Source organism: Magnolia sinica, chromosome 15 (assembly GCF_029962835.1).
Source record: "Magnolia sinica isolate HGM2019 chromosome 15, MsV1, whole genome shotgun sequence".
NCBI classification, from domain to species: domain Eukaryota; kingdom Viridiplantae; phylum Streptophyta; class Magnoliopsida; order Magnoliales; family Magnoliaceae; genus Magnolia; species Magnolia sinica.
The window spans coordinates 62851173-62864355 of NC_080587.1; the positions used below are offsets into that span (position 1 = coordinate 62851173).

General features: G+C 37.6%; 1 non-coding gene across 1 annotated transcript; it reads right to left on the bottom strand.

Annotated features, from left to right (window-relative positions):
* Positions 1-11639: 11639 nt before the first annotated feature.
* LOC131228298 (small nucleolar RNA R71) lies at positions 11640-11746 on the bottom strand. The gene has a single exon (XR_009162808.1). It is a non-coding gene; the product is annotated as a small nucleolar RNA R71 (small nucleolar RNA).
* Between the last annotated feature and the right edge of the window lie 1437 nt (positions 11747-13183).

Genomic DNA, 13183 nt, shown 5'->3' on the forward strand with positions numbered 1-13183 from the left:
CCCTAGGGCTAGCTCGAATTGAATGGTTGAGATTCGCTAAGGTGGAGGGCTAAGATTTCCTGCGGCGGACGCATGCGGATTGCCAACTTGGAAAGAGGAAGATTCCGTTTCAGGAAAAAAATCGCACGCACAACTCGTCCTTTCCTAGAAATCATGTGCACACACGTGCGTCTCAACATATGTGAAACATGGGGTTGGGGTCAGGATCACCACCTGCATCTGATAGACGGTTCAGATCATCTAGGGAGATGATCACGGTGGGTTGTGCTCGCATCCAAACGGATGTTGTTCGTTTAAAATCTTCTCGAGAGGGAGGCAGGGAGAAAGCTCCCTTGTCTTTTGCCTTTTTCGTCGTGTCAGACCCAGTTTGACCGGGTCTCCTGATCCAATGCACCTTGAGTGTATGCACTCCATGTGTACACACCTCAAAGATGGGGCCCACAGAGATGTCTTTGATAGATCTGCTCCGATCATCATGTTATAGGGATCCAATTTGGGCATCTAGTCCAAGGTAGGTGCAGATCCAAGCTTAGGTGGGCCACATCAATTGATAGATGGCCTTTAAGTGTTATTCATTGTTAATCCAATGACAATTTATGATCCAATCCGATAATTAGATCCGTTCATCCAACTGGTGAGTCAATTAGGGCTACTATTTATTTTAAATCGATGTCATCTTACATGGATAAGCCACATAACGTTTGTCCTTTTTGGGTTTTATTGCGGATTTCTGTCGATTTGACGGTCAGATCGTCTTTAGATCTGAAATTAAGGTTTCGTGGATTCTTAATTAATTTTAGAGAGAATTTATGAGTTGGTTAAGCGTTGATTAGTTAGCTTGTATGGTTTGATAATTAAGGTATTAAGAACGCAATAAACAGTGGATCTTATGATCCAAAGTCTAACGTAGATAATGGATGGTTTGGTCTGCTTATCGAGGAGGTTAAAACCCTAAAAATAACCTTCTCTTGTGGTGTGATGGTCCATCTTGAAAGATGACGGATTGATGGCTTGATCTACGGGTGAAGTTTACCCTTAATGGGTGAGTAAGTGTTTAGCTAAATTGGGTTTGCATTTATACTAAATTAGGTTCTCATGGTAACACCTGAGTACCAAAAAGTATAGGGTGTTATAGCCTACTACCTCAGGTGTTCAAAGCAGTTGGGTTTAAATATACAGACTAGAAAAGGATAATCCAGAATACAAGATTGGCTTTGAAATTTTTTAAAAAATTAGAAGATATCGAAGAGATTGAGAGAATAGAAGAGATCGAGAGAATAAGAGGGAAGTCAGGCCTCCTGGCTTTTGGATAGTAGAGGTCAGGGGTAGAAGCTCTGCCTCTGGCCACGGCCTTCTCTTTCTCTGTCTCTCACTTCTTCTTCTTTTTGTTGCAAATCCTCTATCTAATCTCTCTCACCAGACCCCATCCTCTTTTCACTTGAGAGTGTAGGATCCCATTTATAGGCAATTGGAGAGGAACATGTAACGCTGAATGGATGGGATTTAAGCAAGTTCAATTCTCCCAAGCCTTGGGCTTTGGCATCAATGTCAAGATTGGGCAAAATGAACCATTGCTAAAGAGATGCGAGCAAATAAGCCTCTGTTGGAGTTCCTTAATTAGGCTAGTGCATAAAACCTGCTTCCAGCAGAGCCGCCACTAGCTTTGTGCAAAGTTGGTGGTAGCAGTGTCGTATTTGTACAAAGTTGACACTTAACGCAAAGCCAACACTTAGCGCAAAGCCAACACTTAGTTACTATTTAGCCCTAGCTCAATATGGACTGTCAGTTGGCGTGTTTTAATCATGTACCCTTATTACCTCTTAATTTTAGAATTCGATCACAAGTGATATGCGTGGGTGTGCTAAAAATGATTATGCAGCTCAATTCCAATGAAATAACTTTGACCCCAAGTGCTAAGATAGGCAGATATGTCAAAATTGACCGTATATGACTGAGATCGAAGAAGATCGGTCACCTATTCAACTACTCGTAAAATGTTGTTTAAAATGCTTAGGTGATTATCGGAAGGTTGGTTTGTCCTCCGAGAATGGGTTGCACCCTGCCTTCCATAAGAAAGGACTTTCAGATAAAAAAACAAACAAAAAGGAAACACTTACATTCAATTGCAGAGGAGTAACCGCAAAGCATCTTTCTAAAAGAGAAAATTTAAGTGAAAATCGTCTTATATATGAGCATAGAGTTGGATTACAGCTAAGGATTACAACTACTGGATTATCGTAATTCTTAATGTAAGATTAGGCTACTTGTTACACTAAGGAATGTAAAAGACTAATTATGCTAAAGAGCATAAAGGATAACTGATAGATTTGATTTGTTTAATTGGGTTGGTATGAGACACTTTGCTTCGTTGAATTCTTTTACTATTTATAGAATTCTTTTAGATATCCATCTATATGCTTCTTCTCATGTTTGATCTGTTACAGCATATGTTTCAACACCACTACGGCCTTCCAGACTCTTCTTGGACACTTGTCCTGGTAACTGCTTCAGCATCGCTTTTCTCTCGACCACATTGTCTTTTATTGCTCACCCACGCTGGCGTGTATTATTCAACGGTGCCAGTTGTTATTTCTATAACACGCGATCGAAATATCCTTGCAGATCATATGCATGCTATATACTTCTCATGCAATGACACGTGTCATTTCCTAATTAGTTCTTACAGGAATGATAAGGTACAACATTGCCCCCCACGTCACTTCACTTTTGGGCAAAAAAGCGAAAGTGATGGTGGTCCATTGCTCAATGCAATAAATTTATCGGCTCCTCCTTCCACGTGTCAACTCCTAATTGATTATGTTCGGTCGAGATGAAAACTCAAATGATGATTTTGTTTTCCCACAGTTGTTATTGTGACACATACAAATGATCAAATATTATAATTTATAATAATTATCCTCTTATTAATGTGCATATTTTTGACCAATATATACGTAATTTTGAATCAGTTTTAATTTTCTACGCCTCTTGCCTTTTTATTTCTCTTTTCTTTTTAGGAAACTCTATCACCATCGTGGTCACTTTTTCGTCATTTGCTCTTCCAACCTTCCATTACAAAGATTTCATCAGGGAACTTGATAATCTCTCTCAAAAGATTATATAATATATCATCTTCGATGTTCCTTTCGATTAATGATCATTCCTTTCGCTTGAACCAGCCTTTCACCTCAAAATCACTCACTAAGAGATTTTGACGATAGACAAATTCTTCCTAGGCTATCCAGGTGAAAAACTATTACTACAATCCAACTTTTCAGATATTACGAATGTCTCCAAAGCTTAAAAATCATGATTGAGACCAATGAAATGATGGGCAGAATGGTATAATCGTGTAACCCAACAACACGATGATATATGGAGATAAACCGACATTTATGAATGCACCAGGCTTTCTCTTTTTAAATTTCCAACATACACATCCCTCCTTACTATAGCTTCAACATTCTAGAGCTCATTGACCAACACCTTCTATTTCGATGAGTCCAATAATCATGGATGTATATGCTTTCACTTATCTTCTTCCATTTGGTGAAGCAGTCTTCCCAAGTTTCGCTCAAAATGATGACCATTGCTTCGATCTTCCAGACAAAAATGAAAAAGCTTACTCTAACTTTATGCTTCTTTAACACAGTAATCATGCTAAAGTTGATGATCTGAAACATACAACGTTCATGTTGATGTGGATTTGTTGTTATCTTCTCTATGCGAACATCGTACAAATCATAAAAGAGTATGTTCATTTGCCCGAGGCACTAGCTCAAGGATAATGACTAGCTCTCGCTCCATTTGTGCTTGGCCATCTATATCGTGATATGCATAAAGCAACAATCAAATGTTTTTATCACAGTGGAGAACCTATATGGTTACTCCAAATGCAGTTTTGTGAATACTTACATTTCTTCACTACAATCCTATCATTTCTTCTGATCTTCATTCTTTCTATGGTCGGCATAATATATTATATTTTAAGATCACCTGCATATTCACATGATGTATGAACTTTTTCTTTTTCCTCTATGCCAATAAATCTAACCATTCTTCCAATTCCTTTCAAAATAAAGACATCGGCCTAGCCTGGTTCACTAAAAATGACTTTGATCTGTCCGACATCGTCACGGCCGAGAACAGAAATTGATTCAATAATATTGCTTTGAATGATCATAGCATCGAACAACCGATCATCCTTGGACAACAATGAACAACGACATAGAACAATGGATAGTTTCAATACAATGAATTCAAAATTACATATCTTCTTCAATATAAATCCGATTAAGGTGATTCAAAAGTTAAAACAAAACTTGACGAGTCTAATTTTATAATAATAAAAAACCTCCAACGAGATTGATTTTAAGACATTTTAGAAGCTATATAGAAAATTATTAATTTCAGACATCTGATACTTCTGAAATTTTTATAATTTTTCTGGAACTCGAAATATAATAAAATTTGATGGGCTAAAGTAGACTTGGTGATGAGTTACCAAAAAAATTTTAAAATTAATTTAAAAATTAAAAGTGCTAAAAACATTATAAGCAATAGACCTATTGAAATTGAAATTTTCTGCAATTGCAAGTTGTTGATGAACTGGACATGTCTTTTTTGTGAAAAAATAAATCTTAGAGTATTAGTACTCGGTGTCTTCTTAGGAATTACTTCTAATCATACCAGTAATCATTTAGCGTGATTAAATTAGATTTTTTTAAATTTTAGTATATTTTACTATTTAAAAAAAATTCATTTTGATCGAATGAGTGCTCTTGGTTAGGGTGATTAAGACCGAATCACCATTTTTGCTAATTACGAGAAGCCACTGTGTTTAGCTAATCTAAACTCTACATGTCATGCACGAGAAATCTTGTTACTCAATTCATTCCAAAAATAGTTGAATCAATTAAACAAGCTTTAGACCGCTCGTTGGTGGGCCACTAAACTTGAAACTATAGAAATACGTTCATTTTTACGGGCTTGACATCTATCATGGGATGAACAACCAATATTGCGGCTCAAATCGTTTAACTTGGGCTTGTGAGGTGAGTATATGAAGTGTGTGGATGCCCCAAAAAACTATATGAAACTATAAAAAACTCAAGTTAATTATTCTCACCTGAACTTTACCGAAGTTGTGACTTTTGGACGTTTAGAACATAATCAAATTAAAGACACTAATTTATGTTAATATCCTATACATATTTGTATAGTCGCGGCACCAATGATGATTGGTAACTATTGAATTGACCTTTGATCATAATCATTGATTGATGTATCTGATTTTTAGAGCGATCGAAATTTTGCGTATATCACCACTCAAGGCAACCATCCAATGCCGTAAATCAACTTGTATGCCCTCCAGTGGGCCCTAAATGCTAAAACCAACCCCCAATAGGGTCATATGGCAAGAAACCTAGCCCTTAGGGATAAAAGCACCACTTCTGACACTATAAATACATCCCATTTGTGGAGATCCAAATTTTCTAGGATTTGAGATAAAGAGAAGGAGAAAAAATGAGAGAGAATGAGAAGAAGAGAAAGAGTAAGAGAGAAAGTATTGTGAGAGTTGTATTTGCGATTCTTTATTTTTGTGGGTTGTTAGTGCTTCAACCAAGCTGTAGGAATCACCAATTTCTTCTTTAGATCCACCTCATTTGGATTCGGATGTTAGAAATGAATATTAGTTCCCAAATTCAATCCCTTTAGTATTAGAATTTCATGAATCCTACCCTAGCCCTTTTATTTTGGTTTAGGAATCAGATTTTTCCTCAAAACTCTTTTCATTTCTTAAAAAAAATTGAAAATACTAACATTAGAGTTCTATACATACTTGGTCTTGGACCTCCATTTGTCAATTTAGAGTGGTTCATGCTACTGTGGAAGTTATATCTGGATGTAACCCCGTGTGAATGTCATCGTATGCTAATTATAAGTCTTAACTCATTGAAACGAGTTGGAGTTTGCTCGAATTAAGTTAAGTAAAATCCTTAACCATTGATTAAAGTCTAATTAGGTTAGAATTTAAGTTATTAACAATAAAATTGCTAATGAATTAGGGTTTGAAATATTTTTCTCAAAATTTTGACACTAGGGTAGTATCCAAATTGTGCATTATCGACTCTAAGGTGAAGATATACCCTCAAGCTTCTACCTGACATTGTAGATGATTAAACGTGTCTGTTTGCTATTTGGTTAATAACATATTCGATGAAATACTTAAGTGATATGGAATTTATAATATTAGAGCTCTTTGATGTCGAATGTTAAGAAATATTGATATATATCAAATTGTGTTAATGTAGGTTAAATTATACTAATTTGTACAGGTGTTCAATTATTATGTGTTGGTATATGTCAGATTATGTTGATGTTGGTTGGATTGTACTGATTTAGATATGTATTCAATTGTTATACCTAGGTATGGTATTGAATTTACTTCGTGTTTATGATTATATTTTGATAATCTAATTTGCTATTGTCGTATATTAAGTGTTATAAATTGTTTAAGTGGGTGGCCCGCCTTGGGTCTGCAACCCAGGCTTGTTCAATGGATTGAAGTTGAACCCGGACGATAATAACGTCTAAATATTGCATATTTATCCTCTCAATTGCATTAGCTTTCCTGGTATTTAAGTGTTAATTTAATATAATTATATATGTTTTCTACATTGAATGAGATTTTTGACTTAAAGATGAAATAATACTTAAAAGATAGATTTAAAGCTCAAAAAGAGGTAAAGCTGAAGATGATGATGAATTGAAGATTTGAAGGACATTAATGAAGAATTTACATCTAAAGATCTAAGAAAATCAAGGACAAATGATGAAGAAAAGACTAAAAAATCACAATGCACGTCAACAAATATAACAAACTATTTGGTCCCACTTGAGGTTGGTTTCATCCACGAAGAAATTGTGATTTTTAGAGTTAATTTGGTTCGATCAAAGCCATGTTTGGTATCACCGAATGAGAGTTCGATGCGACTTAAGGGAGGCAAACTTCAGAAGAATATTGAACAAATTCGGCTGCAATTGAGAGACGTAGATGATGCGACCAAAGTGATGTTTGGTGCTAATGAAAGTAGTTGTCGGTGCGACTAAAACATAACAAAACATAACATAAATGCGTAAATTTGAAGTCAGTTTCAAGTTGGTGCAAATTTTTTCTATTTAAAAGGGTGTTCTAAGCTTTCTTATATACGAATTAGGGCTTGTGATAAAGGCCTAGGGTTGGCGGAGCTTACACAAAGGTGTCATTCTTCTTCAATCATTTGATTTTAGTTTAACTTTTATTTTATTTCTAAAATATTAGCCATATTAGGCTAATCTCTTAGCTAAGGTTAAAAGATGAAGCTTGTAGTATAAGTGCAAATGCAATATTTAATTTATTTAATTTAATAACATTGGTCTGAATGATTGTAGCAGGTTGAAATTGATTTAGATTTACTTTTAAGTCTTTGAGTTATTTATTTCTGAATTTGTTGTACCCCACAAGTATAATGAATGCTTTGATTTAACAAATATTTATCCTAAATTATAGAAGAATTTAATCTGTATAATTGATTCATCTATTGTTGCCTAAGGGTGCTTTAGGCGCTTTTAATTTTCCGCGATTGAGATCAAAGTGCTTCATGAGAGAATCATTCAATTGAATTCATATTCTTATTAGTGTTGATGATGAGTTTAATAAAATTATCTTCTAATTAGATATGATAGGACTTCGATTCTAATTGAGTTATATACTAAAATGATGAATGAGATATTGTAATTGTTATAAGTGGATTCCTGAATCCTTAGTCTTTTATTTATTATTATTTTAAAACCCTTTAACCTATTTGTTGGATTAAAAACCAGATATTTTTTTACATTTGATTAGTTCTAAGTTGTGTTCCCCATTCCCTGAAGATTCAACCTCGATTTCACTAAGTTATTAATATATCACAACCATGCATTTGAGATTGTTAGCCCTTGGGTTCGATCAGATGACCAACAATAGTTGAAATTATGTGGGATGCCTTACACCTAATGCAAGTTTTGTCGGGGGTTCTCCATAGACGATTGTTGAGGGTCAAATACTGCATATTAGACCCCAATTATTTCCTGGATTTAAAAGCATGATGCCGGTTAATGACCTGATTTAATCGTATTTATGATGCAGAGTATGTGTACGAGCATGGGCTGGAAAGCATGTGAAAAGCATGGATTTAAAGCTCAAGCATTACCAAGGGCAAGGGACGGACTCCAGGGGACAAAGATCGAAGAAATTACACGCCAGGGGTCCAAGAAAATTGAGAAACTGAAGCTCAAGTGGCCTGAAAGTCAGCCAGATTGCAAGATCACAAAGTTTCCACCATCCGCTTGGTTCGAAACTTCATACATGGCCTGAGGACCATAAATTAACCGTACACGTCGAAAATCAGCCATTGGATCTTTTTGAAAATGTCCCAACGGACAGATCAGCCCACAACTTATCAATCTGGGGCCCGCCTGATATCTTGAAATACTTCAATTTTGGTGTCAACCATTTAAATCATATGGCAACCAGGTTGGACGGAGCTGATCTCTCATATACATCAGCATGGGACCCACATGTGCATTGCACATGTACAGCATGGGTGCACCAGGCGTGCACGGAAACTCCAGGACGGTCAAACCGTCCTGGACTCGAACTCTTTCACAAACAGAGAAGGAAACGATCTCTGTTTTTCTTTCACGCGCAGCCGACCGCGGGAAGTAGCAGTGGGCCACCATCATCATGGATTTAGATGATCCACACCGTTCATTCGTCCAGTGGGGTAGCTATAACCCTCATCTAAGTGACCTTTTGGCCCCATGCAGATGCAAACACGAAGATCGATGCACAACATAGGATGAACGGTGATTTGAGTGAGTACAATGGGCCGCACAAGAACCTACAGAAACCATCCTTTCCCGACCGAAATTTCGGGAGAAAACCGATGGACGGCGTGGATTTCTCCATCACTGTCAGTATTGAGCCCCACCAAGTCACAGCGAAAGCCTTTCGCAGGCCCTGTTTTAGCGCCGGACGCTGCTCGATTTTTGCGGGCCGTTACATGATCTCAACGGCGATCGGACGGCTGATCCGAACCATTCATCATGTGGTTCTGTCAAAACACCCCCAGAGGACGCGGTCCTTCTGGAAAGAAAGCAAAGAAGAAGAAGAGTGGAGACGCCGAACTCCTGACTGCGTGAGGTATCTCGCAGCAGAGGGCGTGCTTGGAGTCTCCAGCTTCCGCAGCCTAATTCTAGCAGGACTCAACAGCAGTTCCGTGAGGAGCATTAAAGGAGGCCGTGGCTGGGTGGATGGCAGGCTGCCGGGGAGGAAATCCGAGAAACGTTTGTAAAGGAAAGAGGAAAACAGTGAAGGGAGAGCGCTGGAGCAGGAGGGCTCGGTTTTGGCTGCTGTCAATGGGTGGTGGTTGGAACGGGAAGACAGGGGTGGCTTGGGCTGGACGTCTGGGTTGGCTTTGAAGGAACGGAAGAAAAGAAGAAGAAAAGAAGAAAAAGCTGAGGAATGGAGAGAGAGAAGTGAAGCAGCCTGGTTTTTCTTCTTCTTTTCCTTTATATTTTTTTCATTTTTTAAGACTTAGCCCATTCATGTGTGGCTAAACCTCTTAGCTAGGGCTAAGAGGTGAAGCCTGTAGCGAGATGGGAGATCTTACTTTGTGCCTTTAATTTAAATTTCTGAACTGAATTTGATTTTAAGTTGATTATAAAAGGAATATTTTCCTAGTCTTTAATGGTCTGTTGTGACTGAAATTACAATGGGTTTGCAATGGCTTTGAGTATTTCTTTTTCCCCTTTTTTATGTTTATGAAGTCAGGAAGCCTGTTGTTCATCATTGTTCCATGGGCATGGTAGGATGACAGTACCCTTCCTGATCTTCATACATTGTTGATTGGTTGGTAATTAGTTTAATCCTATTGTTTGCTTTGTCTCCTGGGCATGGTTAGATGATGGAATCCATTCTAATTCATATACCTTTCATCTCTTGAAAACCAGATCAAGTAAGTTCAGTTTGAATTCCATAATCCTTGATGCAGGCATAAGATCTCCCTGATCTCTACAAGTGGATCCTCTGAATCCCTAGTTTCCTTCCTCTGAATTCCTTAAAGTTTTAGATAATTATTCCACAATTATTTCTTAAATTCTATTTGGTTTAGATCACATCTTAGTCTAGTTCTAGTTCTACTTGGTTTCAGATAACGTACAGGTATCAGTCCCTGTGGATTCGACCTCGGTCTTACCGAGTTTATTACTACATCACAACCCTATACTTGGGGAGTGAACAAGTTTTTGGCGCCGTTGCCGGGGACTGACGGTTACGATTCTCTGAAATTAATTGGTTTTAGGATTAGTTTAAGATTAGGATTTTACTAACCTTAGTTTTTTATTTATTTTTATTTGAGTTCAAAACTAACTTGTTTCCTGTTTTATAGGATCTTGACATAAGTTTCTCAATTGGTAATTCCTTCCTAATCTCTCTACTTTTTCTTATTTTTTAGAATTAGGGTTTAAAATTTTAGAAATTTTTTTTAATTCTAGTACTCTCCCTTCTGTAGGAAATAGTTTATTTTTAGAAATTAGGTTATTTCTTTCCCTTTTTAGAAATTAACTTTCTATTTTTATTTTAGTAACTCTCTAATTCTAACTCTCTTAGAATCTAATTTGTTTCCTAATTTATTTTTAGAATTTTTGTTTAGAAACTAACCTTCCTATTTTGTAGGCCTTTAAGATAGAAATTTCTAATTCGGTAAGCTCCTTCCTTACTTTCTATTTTTCAGTTCTCTTTTAGTAATTTACTTTCTAGTTTAGGACTTTCCTAATTTATTTTAGAAGTTTCTATTTTTTTTTAGAAATCAGTTTACTGTTATCTTTCTTTTAAAGGATTGTTTTTTCTCCTTTTTAGAATCTAACTTATTTTTGTTTTATTTTGCAGGTCCTTAACTTAGGGGCTTCAATTTGGTAATTTCTTTCCAACTCTCTCTCTCTCTCCTTCTTTCTAGATTTTCTTTTCGTTCGAATTTAATTGAGGGCTACAAGTGTTTCATGCCCAAGTGGGCCCGTGACAACACTCGACGTCTCTTGACTGAAGGAGGATTGGTTGAGGGGTTGACTATCCATCGCAGGACTAGACACCACTCGAAATTCCCTGAGTTAAGTGAAGTTATGGCTGAAGACCAACCTCCTCTACTTCCACCCAGGATGGAGAATACCCAAGATGAGAATGAGGTGCAACAGACACCCCCGCCTTGTACTTTACGAGATTATCTACAACCGGCGGGAGTGAGTACACCCTCATGCATGATTTTTCCTGAAAACACAGGACAAATGGACATCAAGCCAGGAGTTATCCAACTCCTTCCCAAATTTCATGGACTTGAATCAGAAAGTCTATACTTACATTTGAAAGAGTTCGATGAGATTATAGCTACATTATGTTTTCCTAATGTATCTGAGGATACAATTAGGCTGAAACTCTTTCCTTTTTCCTTAAAAGAGAAAGCTAAGACGTGGTTACATTCACTGCGTCCTAGATCCATTGGCACATGGAACGACATGCAGAGGGAATTCATAAAAAATTCTTCCCACATCATAAAACGATTACCCTCAGAAAAGCAATTATGAACTTTGCCCAAAAGGAAGATGAAACATTCTTCCAATGTTGGGAAATGTTCAAAGATTTGGTTAGTTCATGCCCACAACACGGATTTGAAACGTGGCGCATTACAAATTTTTTCTACGATGGACTGACATCTTCCATGCGCTAAATGGTCGAGACAATGTGTAATGGAGAGTTCATTAATAAAGATGTCGACGAGGTATGGGACTACCTCGACAGTTTGGCTGAAAAAACACAATCTTGGGACTATTACCCAAAGTCGAACACCACGTCTAGGCCGACTCAATTAAAGGAGAAAGGTGGATTATATCTCTTGAAAGAAGAGGATGATCTCAAGTGTAAAGTGACTACGCTCATAAGGAAAGTTGAGGCCATGGAAGGAAAGAAGGATAAGGTCAATGAAATTGTTTGCGGCATCTGTGATTGCAACATTCACACAACTGAAAACTGTCCTACAATACCTGCCTTTCGAGGAGTGTTGAATGAACAAGCCAATGCCGTAAATAATTATCAAAGACCTTTTACTGGACCTAACTCCAATACATACAACCCTGGCTGGAAAAATCATCCAAACTTTAGTTGGAGGAATGGACAGACGACTACTCCTCCAGGTTTCTTCAATCAAAATCCAAATCAAGTGAAACCTCAAGAAGAACCGGTTCAAAATCCCATACAAGAGCTGGCTCAGGCAATGCGGGGAATTACAGATTTTATGTAAAACATAGATTCTCGTATGACGGTTATAGAAAAGGGGATGCTTCCTGCACAACCTCTCCCCAATCATAAACCGCAGTACGAGATTAATGATCCCAACTCTTCAAATCAGATGGGGCATGCTAAATCCATCACCACTCTTAGGAGTGGGAAGATCATTGATAAAACTCTTCCGGTTAGGCCCGAAAAGCCTCAAGAACCAGAAGAGGACAACAATGATGGATCCAGTGATGCCCCACAAAAAGTAGAACCGGAACTTCTAGAGAAGCCAGTTGCTCCATTCCCCCAACGGTTGGTTACACCAAAACCTCTCTCTAACTCTCAGGATATCCTAGAGGTGTTGAAACAAGTGAAAGTCAACATTCCTCTACTTGATGTCGTTAAACAGATACCTTCATATGCCAAATTCCTGAAAGACTTATGCACGACCAAAAGACGGAAAATTATTCAAAAGAAAATCTTCTTGACTGAGAAAGTGAGTGCCATCCTGAAGCAAGATGTGCCACAGAAATTCAAGGATCCCTGTAGCCCAACCATATCATGTGTAATCGGGAACCATCGAATTGATCACGCACTTCTTGACTTAGGAGCGAGCGTCAATCTGATTCCCTACTCGGTATACAAACAGTTAGGTTTGGGTGAATTAAAACCCACCCTAACCACACTACAACTTGCTGATTGCTCTGTTCGTGTACCAAGATGGATAATTGAGGATGTGTTAGTCCAGGTCGATAGATTTTACTACCCTGTAGACTTTATCATCCTGGACACCGAACCCATCAATCACATGAGCACTCAGATTCCCGTCATTCT